At 38.9% G+C, this 15,835-nt stretch overlaps 1 pseudogene; it reads left to right on the top strand.

The window, feature by feature from the left end:
• Positions 1-12,744: 12,744 nt before the first annotated feature.
• LOC129085264 (60S ribosomal protein L4-like) lies at positions 12,745-15,649 on the top strand (annotated as a pseudogene).
• The last annotated feature ends 186 nt before the right edge of the window (positions 15,650-15,835 follow it).

The raw sequence follows: 15,835 nt of genomic DNA, 5'->3' as shown, positions 1-15,835 counted from the left end.
AGCATTAACTGACACCCACAGGTACCAGCAAGGACTCTAATCTCATCTCACTCTTTATTAAAAACATGAATAAATGTGAAATTATTTATGTGATACTACTGTGATCCTTTGTAATAATCTTCCTAGTTATTATGCACTTGACCATTTTGTGATATAAGCAGGGCAAAGCTGAGGTACCTGTATCTCTCTGGTGTTTGATTGACCAAAGCATGTGTGCATTAAGCTACTAGTGCAATTGTCTATCTATAAGCAATTCCTGGGGAAAAAAACCCAGACCAGCATAAAATTAAGAACTTCCTAATCAATGGCACATTTAAAAGAAGTGCAGATATATACAGAGAGATAGCAGAACTTTTATTTCAAGGTTTATTCTAAACCAAATAAAGCTACCCTGGCAAATATAAGTTTAAGAATATTAAAAATAAACAACTATGATTCTAAGGAGCAGCTTGGGTCTGCCGAGGGGAAAAAAGGAAGGTGAGACATAGATCCTATGCTCCAAGGGCTGACATCAAAGTTAGGCTGACCAGACTCACACACATGACCTAACAACAGCGCTGGCTGAATGCCATATTGGTGCAGGCTGTAGGCAGTAGAAGAGAGAGCCCAGCGTAGGAGAAGTAGATTGTGGATATAGACTCTTACTTCCTGTTAATGTAGACCTGGGACTGACGTGGCTAAGGTAACCAAGTGAACTCTTAGCAAAGCTCAGTGTAACGAAGATTAAGCTCTCATGATTTCCACTTATTCCAGAACAATAAACATTAGGTAAATCCTTGCTTAGGAAGTAACCTAAGCCTCTTTTCTAAGGAGGCAAATCTAAGTGATTCCAACTTAGAAAAGATATATTGCTTTTCTAACAGAACACGACACACTTTAATTTTCAAATTTCTTCCCATGTTTTATGTTTCATGTAGCATGTCATTTTATGCTATTAAATATAATATTAAGACAACAGTAATTCAATATAGGGGAAAAAAGAAAAGAAGAGAGAGAACGAGGAAGGAAGAAAGAAGGAAAGAAGGAAGGAAGGAAGGAAATCAGAACTTAAATGTTTACCATAAGGTTTAATGAAATGTATAATGTACATACAATGGAATACTATGAAATACTTAAAAAGAATGAGATATAAATACATGTACTGTCTTGAAAAAGAAACATCTTCAAGACATATTAATTGTAAAAAGCAAATTGCTAATTAAAACAGAGTGTGTAGAGGTTAAAATGCACGCACAGAGATAGACACGCACACACCCCATCACACAACAAAACTATGTATTTTTATATGTATCCATTTATTTATATAATCACATAGAATAACCTCTAGAAAGACATCACCCAAAATGGCAGCAATCTCTGGGAATTATGGGATAAGGAGGTAGGAATGCTGTGTTGAAAATATACATCTCTATTGTTTAAAGACTTCCCAACTTGTATTCATTTATGTACTTTCCTGTTTCTCTTACCATAAAGACCTTTCCAATCAGTATATCCCACACCTACTTCTCTGATCTCTCTTTGCCTTTTACTGATTCTAATTTAGCCAGACCAGTCTCCTTGCTATATTTCAAATATACATACATTGACCTACCTCATGGTCTTTGTGCTGGCTGTTTCCTTTGCCTAGAATACTCTTTCCCTATTTAACTATAAGGCTTATTCCTTCACTTCCAATATCTCTTCAAATGGTAACTGCTTAGGGAGGCCTGCAAATTTAAAATTTCAATTCGTCCCACTAACATTCTTGATCTGCCTCATTTTATTTTCGTTGATAACACTTACCATCTTCTAACATATTATGTAATTTTCTTATTTATTGGATTTTTATTTGCTTAGTTCATTGCTCTATCCTTAGTCCTTAGAATTGTACCTGATATACCACTAGTTCCTTGATAAATTGTATTAATCAATTCATAATTCTTCACCAGAATATATTAATATATTTTTATATACATGATTTTTAAGAATCACAGATAACCACCAATCTCACAAACCAGAAACAAATTCTAACAAGTGAGAATAAAATGTTTGAGGACCTTCTAAGCTCTGTGGGACAAGATTTGAAAACCTTTGGCTCAAAGCTAAATTTAAGATAGAATTTATGGGAAAGAAGCTTACTGAATGATTTAGGCATACTATCCAACAATGCATAATATCTTACCCTGGAATATCTGTTTATTCAAACAACTAGGAATAAATCAACTATTCCTAGAACCTTTGTGAAATCCTCAGCTATCTCTTTAAAGAGGCAAAAGGCCAGTGAAGGACCCTTATATGTTATAAGGTCAGCACTGTGCCAAAGGTGAAGAGTTGTAACAAAAAATCGTGTTTATTAATTTTTTCTTTTTCTTTATTTATATTTTTAAATCATGTTTATTCTACTACAGTTGTCTCCATTTTCCCCCTTTGCCCTCCTCCACCCGCCCCACCCCCACCTCCTGCTCCCTCAGTCAATTCCCACTCTGTTGTCCATGTCCATGGTTCATTCTTACATGTCCATTGTTTAGTCCCTTCTTCTTTCCACCATTGTCCTCTTTCCCCCTCCCCTCTGGTCACTTTCAGTCTGCTCCATGTTTCCATGCCTGTGGTTTATTTTGTTCATTAGTTTATTTCATTGAATAGATTCCACTTATAGGTGAGATCATATGGTATTTGTCTTTCACTGACTGGCTTTTTCACTTGGCATAATATTCTCCAGTTCCATCCATGTTGTAGCAAAAGGTAGGCGTTCCTTCTTTCTTTTTTTCTTTTTTAAATGCAGACTGATTTATCGATTGATTTTAAATGCTGAGATCCATTATAAAATATTAAAAAATTTAAATCCATTATAAAGTCTCAGCAATTAAAACAACATGACACCAGCACAGAAATAATCAAGTAGATCAATGAAATAAAATGAGCATTCTAGAAACAAATGTATATATCTGTCTAACAATGTAATAGATAATTAAATTGATATTTCAAATCAATGGGGAAAATAAGGCTTATTCAACCAAAAAAGTACATGGACCACTATTACTTGAAATAAAACAAATATAGAGACCCATTTCATACATGATACAAAAAAATATTCAGGCGAGTTAAAAAATCAATATGTAAAATCTAAGAAGTTTTAGGAGAAAATACAAACTAATATTTTTCTTACTCTGAAGTAACATATTCAAACCCAGAAGCTATAAAGTAAAATATTGACAATATGTCCAGGTCTTCTTTATTTCTTTCAAAAATGTAAATCCCTAAGGATGTAGATTGAATTTAATCCCATCTGACTGAGCAGATATTGAACTCTTTGAAACAGGGAAGAAAGGTTTTAAACAGCAGCTTCATCACTTAGAGCACTGAAGTCCTTCGGCTGGAGGTGGCTGTTACACAATGTAGTAACATGAAGGTAAGGAGGAAGCGACTCCAAATTAACAAGGTAGGAGGGAGGGAAATAATACTTTCATGAATAATCTCTATTTATAATGTGCCCTTCCAGAGACTGTAATCTTTATGAAAGATGGGATGTTATCTGTACCCCTGTGGCTCAGGCAAATATTTTGCCAGTCCTATTTTCCCCCTGGCCTCAACCATTCCTCAGTGCTCTGAGAGGCCGTAGCAGAGAGCATTTTTTATCTTAGCCATTTGAAAATTACAGAAGGGCATTTTCCAGTACCCATAACTTGTTTTGTTTTCCATACTGTAATGGTTTAAAATGGAGTCTTCAGAATTCTTTTTAATGAATCCAGACAAATTTCTGACAATCTATTCCTATGTTCCAGGTTGTAGAAAAATTGCCCCAAAATTTCTTTAAGACTTAGAAGAAACTCCAAGTCTTAGTAATTGTTTACTAAGGAGTCAAGCATTCTATGGTCGACGTCTTTACTAACAAGATTCACGATGATTATTTATAAGTTCCTCTAGTTTGGGTTTCTAATTTTGCCAATTACATTATAAATTTCTCAGAGTTAAGAGCTACATGTTAGCTTTTTGTAGTTCAAAAGTATGGTGCTATTCACATAATAATTGCTCAATCAGTTTTATAATCAGCATTATAAACCAAATGATAACATAAACTGAACCTATAAATGTTACTTCAAATAAAATCACACTCGTGGCAGAACTTTGAAATGTTGAATCTGCTTCAATGGCTGCTTCTGAATTTTAAAAAGCCAAGCACCACAACAGAAAATTAGTAACTATGACAAATTTTCCCTGATAACTCTTCATACTTGTCATACACGAAGTTCTAGGAGACGGAAGATCATATCAAAGCAAGTATTTTTATTGGGCAGATCAACCTCAGCTTTCCTTATTGCCTGGCAGGTCTGTGTGGCTGTTGTTTACTAATGTTTAGAGTCTGAGAAATCTAGGTACAGTAAAGTTTATGACTGGTGCTTAGATTAGCTCCATAGAGAAGAGAGACTCTCAGACAACACAGCATTGCTTGGGTTTTTTTTTTTTTTGAAGATCTAGACAAATACAGCAAATTTTATATATTTACACAATTATGCATTTGTATGTTTGTATATATCTTCTGTGGCAGAGAAGGCAAGGGAAAGTGACATGAACAAGGAGAGATTTAAAAATAATTAAAAATTAGAAATAACACACCCCACAAGAAAGGAACGTGACATAAACTGTAGTATATGATACCATAATCATAAATGTCTGCACGTTTATGGTCTGTATTGAAACATGGCATATGCACTGTCTAGGGAGGGAAAAAAAGTTTGCTCTACCCTCTAAGGTATAGTTCCTGGGGACCTGTGAATTAAACGAACAGATAAAAAGGAGAAAAAATGCTTATCCCTATGGAAGTAGCTAGAAGCTAGTGGTTACAGTTTCAGGCATATCTACCTAGCTTAGTAGGGAAGAGAAGGGAGTGAAAAAAGGCTTCTGTAGGAAGAACAAATAACTTTCTGCAGGAAAGACAAGTGGGTTTTTAGAAGAAGAAGCTGGAGATAAGAATGTTTGTGATAGTATTTGTTTATGAATATGTGAGTGGTCTTTTCCATCTTCTTCATGGTCATGTGACTCCTCCAGAGATGGATTTGTGGTAGGTTTACTCTTGGTCTCTCAGTAAAACAGTTATTTGTAGTCTTCCTATTAATTCATCTTTTTGGAAGTATATACCCTCAAGTTTTAAAATAAGGCTCAGAAATGAGGTAACTTTTGTGTATTCTAAGTATGTCATTTATGAATTCCTAACTTTTCTGAATGCCTACTATGTGCCAGACCCCATGCAAACTATTAGGATTATTTAGAAAAAAAGACCTAGTTTGTGCTTTCAAGGAATTTACAACCTATAGGTGAAGCAAAGGAAGGAAATAAAGAGTTATGATATATGGTAATTAGTGTTAGAATAGAAGTATTGGATGGTCCTGGCCAGGTAGCTCCATTGGTTAGAGAATCATCCTGATATACCAAGGTCGTGGGATTGATCCCCAGTCAGGGCTCATACAAGAATCAACCAATGAGTGCACAGAGAAGTAGAACAGCAAATCAATGTTTCTCTCTCTCTCTCCCCTGCCCTTCTTCCCCTTCCTCTTTCTTTCTAAAATTAATAAATAAATTTAAAGAGTGAATATTGGATGTCATAGGAATAAGTAGAAGGGAAACTTAATCCAGACTCAGGAGTCTCAGAACAAATATCCCAGAGGAAATGACATTTGAATTTTGAAGTTAACCAGAGAAAGAAGTGGGGAGATGTGTTAACAGGGAGAGAGAAAAATGTACACACGCTGTAAAGCTTAGGAAGAAAGGTTGCAAGTGGAAGACATGCTCGAGTGGCAGGAAATAGACCTCGAAGCAACAGTCTTTCATGCAATGCTAAAGATTTTTAATTTATCTTGGAGATGAGATTGACAGAATGGAACCATGAGCATGCAGCGATTGGGATGTGAGAACGGACAACAGTGAAATCAGCTGGGGAAGCCACAGTGTCAGGTTGATCTATGGAGAAGGCAGTAGAGATGGAGCAGAGGAGACAAATTACAGACATGAAGGAGGAAAGGGGTTTGAGTGGGAGGAACTGACATTTGTCAAGACATGTGGATTAGAAAGAATAGATTGGTGGGAATTCCATTTTGGACATGTTGAAGTTGAAGTGTCCACAGAACCTCCGAGTGGATATTTCTAGTCCATGTCTGGATATTTGCGTTAGGAGATTAGGAGAAAAAAATGTCCCAGAAGTACAATTGGAAGTGACCAGTACTCAGGTCATAGGAATGCACTGGTTTGCACAAGGAGAATACACACTGGGAATAGAGTTGAGGTAGTCCTGTGGACACCAACAACCAAAGGTCAGAGGCTGAAAAGCAGCTGCTGGATATTTAGAAGGAAAACCATAAAGGTATTGGGAGAGGAGACTATTTCAATGACAGGGGAATATCCAGGAACGTTGAATACTTGAAGAAAGGTCTAATAAAAATAAAAATTAGGAGGAATCACTGTGTTCACTGAGGTCACTGTGTACCTTTGAGAGGAACATTTAATCAGTGTGGTAGATTCAAATGACAGAGTGCTGTGAATTGAGAAATAAATGAAAGATGGGGAAGTGGGAACCACAAATGTAGTCAGGAATGTAGCCTAAAATTTTGGTTAACTTTTCTACTTTGTCTTGGTCTTGGACTTGGTCTTGGTGTGCTGTTTTACTACGTCCTCTTCTTTTTCCCTGACACGTTTTTCCAATTATTCCATTCTTTCTGGTTACCAGCGAATAGCTACAGTATTCTCAGGTTCCTTCTGGAAGTTTTTTCTTTTTTCCATTTCATTATTAATATATAAGTACCTACTAACCTAATCTGACTTATTTTATTATTCAAATACATTTGTCTCCATTTTCCTGCCACCACTTTCCCCTGTCCCATCTACTCCCACCCCCCACCTGCAATCCTTCCCCACTTTGGCTTTGGCCATGGGTCCTTTATACACGTTCCTTGACCTGACCCTTCCCTTTCTTTTCCCTTTTACCCCCCTCCCTCCTTCCCTCTTATTACTGTCGGCTTCTTTTTCTTTCAATGTTGCTGGTTATATTTTTCTTGTGTATTTGTTTTGTTGATTAGGTTCCACTTATAGGTGAGATCACATGGTATTTGTCTTTCACCCCCTGGCTTATTTTGTTTAGCATAATGCTCTCCAGTTCCATCCATGCTATCACGAAGGGTAGTAGCTCTTTTTTTCTTTCTGCTGCATAGTATTCCATTGTGTAAATGTACCATAGTTTTTTGATCCACTCATTTATTGATGGGCACTTAAGTTGCTTCTAGCACTTGGCTGTTGTAAATTATGCTGCTATAAACATTGGGATGTATAGGTTCTTTTGAATTGGTGTTTTGGAATTCCTAGGGTATAATCCCAGCAGTGGGATTGCTGGGTCAAAAGGTAGTTCCATTTTTAACTTTTTGAGGAAATTCCAAACTGTTTTCCACAGTGGCTGCACCAGTCTGCATTCCCACCAACAGTGGACTAGGGTTTCCTTTTCTCCACAACCTCGCCAGCATTTGTTGTTTGTTGATTTGTTTATGATGGCCATTCTGACCAGTGTGAAGTGGTATCTCATTGTGGTTTTAATTTGCATCTCCCTGATGGCTAATGATGCTGAGCATCCTTTCATATGTCTCTGGACCCTGTGTATGTCCTCCTTGGAGAAGTGTCTGTTCAGGTCCTTTGAACATTTTTTAATTGAATTGTTTGAACTCCTGGAGTGGAGTCATGTGAGTTCTTTATATATTTTGGAGATCAAACCCATGTCCCAGGTATCATTGGCAAATGTATTTTCCCATACAGTTGGTTCCCTTTTCATTTTGCTGATGTCTTCTTTAGCTGTGCAGAAACTTCTTATCTGATGAAATTCCATTTGTTTATACTTTCCTTTATATCTCTTGCTCTAGGTGACATATCGGTGAAAATATTTCTGTGTGGAATATCTAATATGGAAAATAACTAACTTAAGGATGAAATAGGACTATGTTTTAACTGATACCCAGTATCCTGAGGTACTTGCTTTTTACAAAATTTTTATTACCTTTACTGGTATTACATTGGTTAATAAAATTATGTAGGTTTCAAGTATACAATTCTACAATACATCAACTGTATACTGCATTGTGTGCCCACCACCTAAAGTCAATTCATCTTCCATCATCGTATGTTTGACTGCCTCTATCCTTTACTAACCCCCACCTCTTTTCCTTCTGGCAGCTACCAGACTGTTTTCTGTGTCTATGAGTTTTCATTTGGCTGGTTTTCTTGTTTGTTCATTTGTTGTTTTCAGTTTATATTCCACATATGAGTGCAATCATATGGTTCTTAACTTTTTCTGTCTGACTTACTTCACTTAATGTGATATTCTTAAGGTCCACCCATGCTGTCGAAAATGGCAGTATTTCACTTTTTCTTATGCCTGAGTAGTATTCCAATGTATACACATACTATATATTCTTTATCTAATCTTTTATAAAACGGCTCTTTGGTTCTTTCCATATCTTGGCCACTGTAAGGTAAGTGGAGGCAGTCTGGCTTCCTTACCCAAGTGTCTGGATAACTAAGGGAAGCAGTTTCTCACAACCTTGAAGGGATCTGATAAAGTAGTGTTCTCACAGCCATGAGATTGGGTCTCACAGCCTTGAGTCTCGGTCCGATAAACTGTTCCCATAGCCTTGAGAGGGCTCGCATGTGTGGTATGAAGCTCTGTTGCATAAGGTCTGTTGGCACCCTGCCGGCTTTTTTTGTTTTAGGTCTTAAGAAGGTAGGGGCTTCTCTCTGGGGGCACAAACATAGACACACAGGGGAAATGCAAGGGCCATGCTGGGTGCCATGCAGAAGGGACAGGTGACATGCAGTGTGACACACAGCTTGCAGCGTGCCTGGATTTGTTCACCCTTGAATAAAGGCGTGTCAGACATCCCAACGGCTCTGTGAAGATTCTTCTGTATGCACGAATCCCATGAACCTGTCCGGCCCTGAGTGGCCATAACACAGCCACCATGAATAATGCTGCAATAAAAACAGGGGTGCATATATCTTTGCAAACAAATCTTTTCCGATTTTTTGGGTAGATACTCAGGAGAGAGGTTGCTGAGTTATATGGTAACTATATACTTAATATTTTCAGGAACCACCATATTGTTTTTCATAGTGGCTATACCAGTCTACATTCCCAACAGCAGTGAATGAGGTTTTATTTTTCTTCACAACCTCTCCAACACTTGTTATAATAATTCTTGTCTTGTTGATAACAGCCATTCTAACAGGTGTGAGGAATTACCTAATTGTAATTTTGATTTGCCTTTCCCTAATAGCTAGTGAAGTTGAGCATCTTTTCATTTATCTGTTGGCAATTTGTATGTCTTCTTGGAAGAAATGTCTGTTCAGGTTCTCTTCCCATTTTTAAATTGGATTATTTATTTGTTTGGTGTTAAGTTGTATGAGTTCTTTATAGATTTTGGATATTAACCCCTTGTCAGAATTGTTGTTTGCAAAAATCTTCTCCCATTTGCTTGGTCACCTTTTTCTTTCATTGTCAGTTTGTTTTGCTGTGTAGAAGCTTTTAATTTGATATAGTCCCATTCATTTATTTTTGCCTTCACTTTCATTGCCTGTGGGGTCAAATTCATAAAATTTTCTCTAAGACCAAGATCCATAACTTTAGTACCTATGTTTTCTTCTACGTAATTTATTGTTTTAGGACTTATATTTAGGTATTTGATCCATTTGGGGTTAATTTTTGTATATGGGGAGAAACAGCAGTTTCATTCTTTTGCACGTGGCTTTCCAATTTTCCAGCACCATTTATTGAAGAGGCCTTCTTTTCTCCATTGTATGCTTTTGGCTCCTTTGTCAAAAATTGTTTGCCCAGCCCTGACTACTGTGGCTCAGTTAGTTGGGTGTCGCTCACCAGTTCAATTCTCAGTCAGGGCACATGCTTGAGTTATGGGTTCTTTTCTGTACAAGAGACAACCAATCGATATTGTTCTCTCTTTCATGATGTTTTTCTCCCTCTCTTTCTCCTTCTCTCTCCCTCTCTCTAAAAATATATAAGTAAAGTCTTCATATGAATTATTTGCCCATATAGACATGGGTTTGTTTTGGGGCCCTCAATTCTGTTCCATTAATCTGTGTGTCTGTTTTCCTGCCAATACTATGCTATTTTGAATATGATTGCTTTGTAGTATAATCTTAAATCAGGGAGTGTGATACCTCTGCTTTCATTTTTTTCACAGGATTGCTTTAGCTATTTGAGGTCTTTTGTGACTCCATATGAATCTGGTGGGGGTTTTTTTGTTCTTTTTACTTAAAAAATGTCCTTGGGCTTTTCATGGGAATTGCATTAAATCTGTGTATTGCTTTGGGTAATATAAACATTTTAACTATGTTGATTCTTCCAGTCCATCAACACAAACTATCATTTCATTTCATTGTGTCTTTTGCAATATCTTTTAATAATGTTTTGTACTCTTCAATATATAGGTCCTTCATATCCTCTGTTAAGTTTATTCCTACATATTTTATTCCTTTGGTTGCAACTGCAAAAGAAATTGTTTTTTTCATTTCTTTTTCCAAAATTTCATAATTAGTATATAGGAATATAGTGGATTTTGTATCCTGCAACATTACTGTATTTGCTTATTGTTTCTAATAGTTTTTTTGGTGGAATCTTTAAGGTTGTCTAGACAAAAAAATCACGTCATCTGCAAAAAGTGACACTTTTACTTCTTCCTTCCCAACTTGGATGAGCTTTATTTATTTCTCTTGTCTGATTGCTCTGGCTAGGACTTGCAGTACTATAAGCTGAATAAGAGTGGTAAGAATGGACATCCTTGCCTTATTCCTGATCTTAGAGGAAGAGTTTTCAGTTTTTCATCATTGGTTATGATATTAGCTGAGGGTTTGTCATATATGGCCTTTATTATGTTGAGATTCTTTTATGCTTTATCCATTGAGTGTTTTAATCACAAATGGATACTGTGTCTTATCAAATGCTTTTTCTGCATCTATTAATGATTATATGATTTTATCCTTTATATTGTTAATGTGGTATATTACATTCATCAATTTGTGTTTGTTGAGCCAACCTTGTGTCCCTGGAAGGAACCCCATTTGATCATGATATATTATTTTTTTAATATATTTTTATATTTGATATGCTCATACTTGTTTAGGACTTTTGCATCTTTATTTATCAGAGATATTGGTCTGTAATTATATGTGTGTGTTATCTTTGCCAGGTTTTGATTTTAGACTTATGCTGGTCTCATAAAATGTGTTAGGAAGTATTGCCTCTTCTTCATTTTTTTTTACTGGTTTTTTTTTTATGCTCACCTGATGACATGCTTATTGATTTTGAGAGAGAGGAGAAGGGAGGGAGAGGAGGAAGAGGAATACTGATGTGAGAGAGAAACACCAATTGGCTGCCTCTCTTACACACCTCAGCCAGGACTGAACCTAAAACCTAGGCAAACCCTGACCAAAAATCAAACCTGTAACCTTTCAGTTTACAGGATGATGCTCCAACCAACCGAGCCACTCTAGTCAGGACATCTTCTTTAATTTTTTGGAAGAGTTTGAGTAGAATAAACATGTGAATGTTTAGTAGAATTCACTAGTGAAGTCAACTGGTCCTGGACTTTTGATTTTGGGGAAGTTTTTAATGGTTGTTTCAGTTTCCTCACTGTTGATTGGCCTATTTAGATTTTCCAGTTCTTCATGATTCAGTGTAGGAAGGTTGTATATTTCAAGGAACTTATCCATTTATTCTAGGTTGTTGAATTGGGTAAGATATAGTCTTTGTTTTCTAGTATGATTTTTTTCCATTTCTGTGATGTCTGTGGTAACATCTCTTTCATATCTTCTTTTGTTTCTATATGAGTAGTTGCTTTTTGTATTTTGTATCTGCAGGAGTTTTGGTCTGCATGGAAATCATCTCAAACTAGCTGCGGGCTGGAATTGAGACTGCTGACTGGAGGCGGCTTTTCCCTCCACTTCTGTGTCCCTTCTTGGGGAAGTATCTTCTCTCTGCACACTCAAAAGTATGCACGTTATCTAGAAATGGCCATGATCTCTCAATCCTATCTCCTCCTAAGATACAGCTAGAGAGCCTGGCCATCGTTTTGTATGGACTTTTAAAAGAATCTGAGAGGTTGGTGGCTCTATTCAAGATCATGTCCAAACAGCAAGAAGTGCCAGTTGATACAAACATGGCCTCCAAAGCCAAACAGTTAAGCAAGAGCAATAAATAGGGCAAAGTTCCAGGGAATGAGGGTTTGAGCTGGACAGAAGCCCCTACAGGACCTTGGATACATCCCTCCATCCTTTCAGTCTTATCTGCAAAGAGGATGCAGTGTCGTCCTGCCCAGGACATACCTTCAGGACTGCCAGGAAACAGCTCTCACCTGCCATCCTCTCTAGTTACTTTTCTGAGCAGAAGAGCCTCCTTGCCAACAGTTACATCCTCTTGCCAAAGACAGTCTGAATCCAATGACTGGTTGGTGTTGGGTTAAGAAGGCCTGTTTCCCAAAGTCCACCAGCAAATGCCAGGAGGAGGCTGCCAGTGAGCGGTTGGGCATCAGAGGTGGGTTTCTGTCCCAGTCTGGCACAGTCGCCACCAGGGAAAGCAAATGGGAAAAGGAAGTAACAAGAAAAGGAAACAGAAGTGAAAGGGGGAGGGAAAGGGCAACTAGCTGTCTGGCATTTGACAATGGATTGAAGGGAAAAAGCTCTCTTGTGTCACAGGTCTGGCTCTCTTGCAGTGGGAGGGGAGGGATGCGAGGCCCCAGAGCAGCCCGCTGGGCCCTGAGAGTGAGGGCACCGGTCCCACCACCCCAGTGGCTTTTCCCGCCTCACCTGTGGAAGCAGAGCACCTGGGCAGAGCCCTCTCTTCCTAGTGAGGGTGCACCTGGTCAAGGGAGGAAGAAATCATGGAATCTGCCAGCAGCTACCACTAGGCAGAACCCCCAACCCCAAGGACCAAGGCACCAGAATGCATCTCACTCAGCACATGTGTCCCACCAGAGGAAGGCCTTGTAAATGCAAAGAATGGGGAAAATTCTTCACCCACATCTCTATTTTCATTGAACACTAGAGAATTACCCCAGGGGAAAGCCCTGTAAGTGCACCATACATGGGCAATTCTTTGACCAAAGCTCCAGCCTTATTGCACAGAGTTGACACTAGATAAAAGCCTCCTAATTGCAGTGACTTGGAAAATCCTTTAGCCAAAGCTCCTGCCTCGTTAACTTTCAGAGCGTTCACACTGAACCAAGACCTTATGAGTGCAGCGAATGTGGGAAAGCCTTCAGCCTAGGGTCTCACCTTACCTGGCACCAGAAAGTTCACATGGAGCCAAACCATAGAGGTGCAGGGAATGTGCAGTTTCCTTGTTCACTATGAAACTAGAGGAGAGCCTTTGTGAGGAGAAATCTTCCTGAAGTTGGATCTTATACCTGAAAATACACAGCAGGGAGATTTCCCCAAGTTCCAATTATGTGGCAAGGTTCTGGAGCTGCACTATACTTCATAAGCTGCCTGGGGTCCCTGCCAAAATTATGTCACTGCCAGTTTGAATGGCACAAGTCATCTCAGCCCTGCCACTTAGGGGGATAGGTCCCCATAATTTTTTAATAAGGGCCTGGCATTTTTGTTTTGCATAAAAATATGTAACACGTCCTGCCATTGGCCACCTGCCTTCTACGACATGACTTCAGTCGCCTGGTCCTTGAAAGAACTTACCCTTGACATGTAACCAAAGGCTGTGAATTCACTGGTTACATCTGTTGCCTCCAAACATCTCTCCTTCATCTACCCAGGTGAACACTGCTATCTTCTGGTACAACTCACTTTCCTGTCCCTGGACAAAGCTCTTCCAGGGAGATAAGCAGCCACTACCTTCCCCAAGCCCTGCAAGAGCCACCCTAATGTCACCACAGACATATGCAATAGTTCTCAATAAATGCTTATCATTGATAGACTGATTTATGGGGCCTTCATAAGTGATTATCTAATCCTATTGAAAGCAGTCATTCTGCATCTATTCATTCACATTTGCTTTCCAGGTATACTCATGTGGCTTGGACATAGTTGAATACTCTATCCTAGTTTATTTAGGTGACATAGGCTCAGTTACTACCTCTAATGTTTATCTACCCACTAAGTTAGAGTTTCTGAATCATGTCTATATAACTTTTTCATGTCCACCAGAGATCCTTCTGTAGATGGATGTTAGTAGATATTTGACAGTAGTGAATTGATTTTGCTTTTGCTAATATATAAAGGAGGTATGGTAGAATAGAAGAAACACAGACTGAAGTCAAAGGGGTTAGATCTTGCTATTACTAGCCACTCAAAGGTTCCATTTCCTCATCAATAAAAATGATAATCAAAAAGGCTTCCCTGGCTTTTCCAATGGGAGCCACCAGGGTGAGAGGACTGTAGCCTTCTGTCCACACTGTGGCGCGTGCTCGTTCCCAGATACCAATGTACATTGAAAAGGGGGGACCATCTGGCAAAAATGTCACCTTTCCTGTTGTGTTCACGACTCCCATTTGACAAGATATTATGAACTATGTTCACACCAACTTGCACAAAAACAATAGAGAGCCTTGTGTTGTCAGTGAATTGACACATCATCAAACCACTGCTGAGTCCTGGGTGCTGGTAGAGCTGTGCCTCGAATTCCCAGAGTTCAAGGTGGTGAGTCTCATGGTTCCAGCCAGGGTGGTTTTGGAAATGTGTCGTGGGGACTGCGTGTTTGCACCAACCCAAACCTGGTGCTGTTGATACCACAGAGTGAACACAACACAGAAGCGGTGTGCCATCTGCTCTGCCCTGGCTGCCTCGGCCGTACCAGCGCTGCTCATGTCTGAAGGCCATCGTACTGAGGGAGTTCCTGAACTTCGTTGGTGGTTGAAGGTAAAGTTGAAGGCTACAAGAAAACCAAGGACATGGTTTTTGCTTAAGAAACTTAAGACCTGGAATGATATCAAAATGGTCTATTCCTTTCAGCGAATAAGAGCTGAGGCAAAATAAGAAACCATCATATCCAGCACGTGGGACCTGGCGTCACCTGTATGATGAGGACAACAGTATAATCAAAGCCTCCAGAAACATTCCTGGAGTTACTCTGCTTAATGTAAGCAAACTGAACATTTTGCAGCTTGTTCCTGGTGGGCATGTGGGCCGATTTTGCATTTGAACTGAAAGTGCTTTCTGCAAGTTAGATGATCTGTATGGCACTTGGCATAAAACTGCCTCCCTCAAGAGTAACTACAACCTTCCTGTGCACAAGATGCTCAGTACAGACCTTAGCAGAATCTTGAAAAGCCCAGAGATCCAAAGAGCCCTCCAAGCACCACACAGATTCATTGCAGAGTCCTGAATAAGAATCCACCGAAAAACCTGAGAATCATGTTGAAGTAAACCCATATGCAAAGGCCATGCGCCAGAACACCAAACACCAGAACAGGCTCCAGGCGGATAAAGCAGCAGCAGTGCTAGAAGCGAAATCAGATGAAAAGGGGTTCCAAGCAAGAAGCCCCAAAGGAGGGAAGGAAGGAAAAAACGCTGTTGATGGTCAAAGCAGAAGCCTTTGGTGGGAAAAAAGGCAGCAGTTACCAAGAAACCAGCAGCTGTGAAGCCCACAGAAATCTACCACAGAATAAAAGAAGCCTGATGCATAAACTTAAATTTGTTTATTCCATAAAAGTCAAATCACTTTGGACAAGAATTTTGAATAAAAATCTGATCAAAGGCAGTGAGAAACATTTAAAAAAAAAAGCTTCCCCATGTGGTTGTTGTGAAGAATGATAATGTATGCAAAAGGGCATAGCCTGAGACCCTCAATATTCATTTTTCCCTT

The sequence above is a fragment of the Pteronotus mesoamericanus genome, unplaced genomic scaffold, assembly GCF_021234165.1.
Source record: "Pteronotus mesoamericanus isolate MK-2021 breed Mesoamerican mustached bat unplaced genomic scaffold, CSHL_Meso_final scaffold_232, whole genome shotgun sequence".
Classification (NCBI taxonomy): domain Eukaryota; kingdom Metazoa; phylum Chordata; class Mammalia; order Chiroptera; family Mormoopidae; genus Pteronotus; species Pteronotus mesoamericanus.
This window is presented reverse-complemented; position numbering and strand designations above follow the sequence as displayed.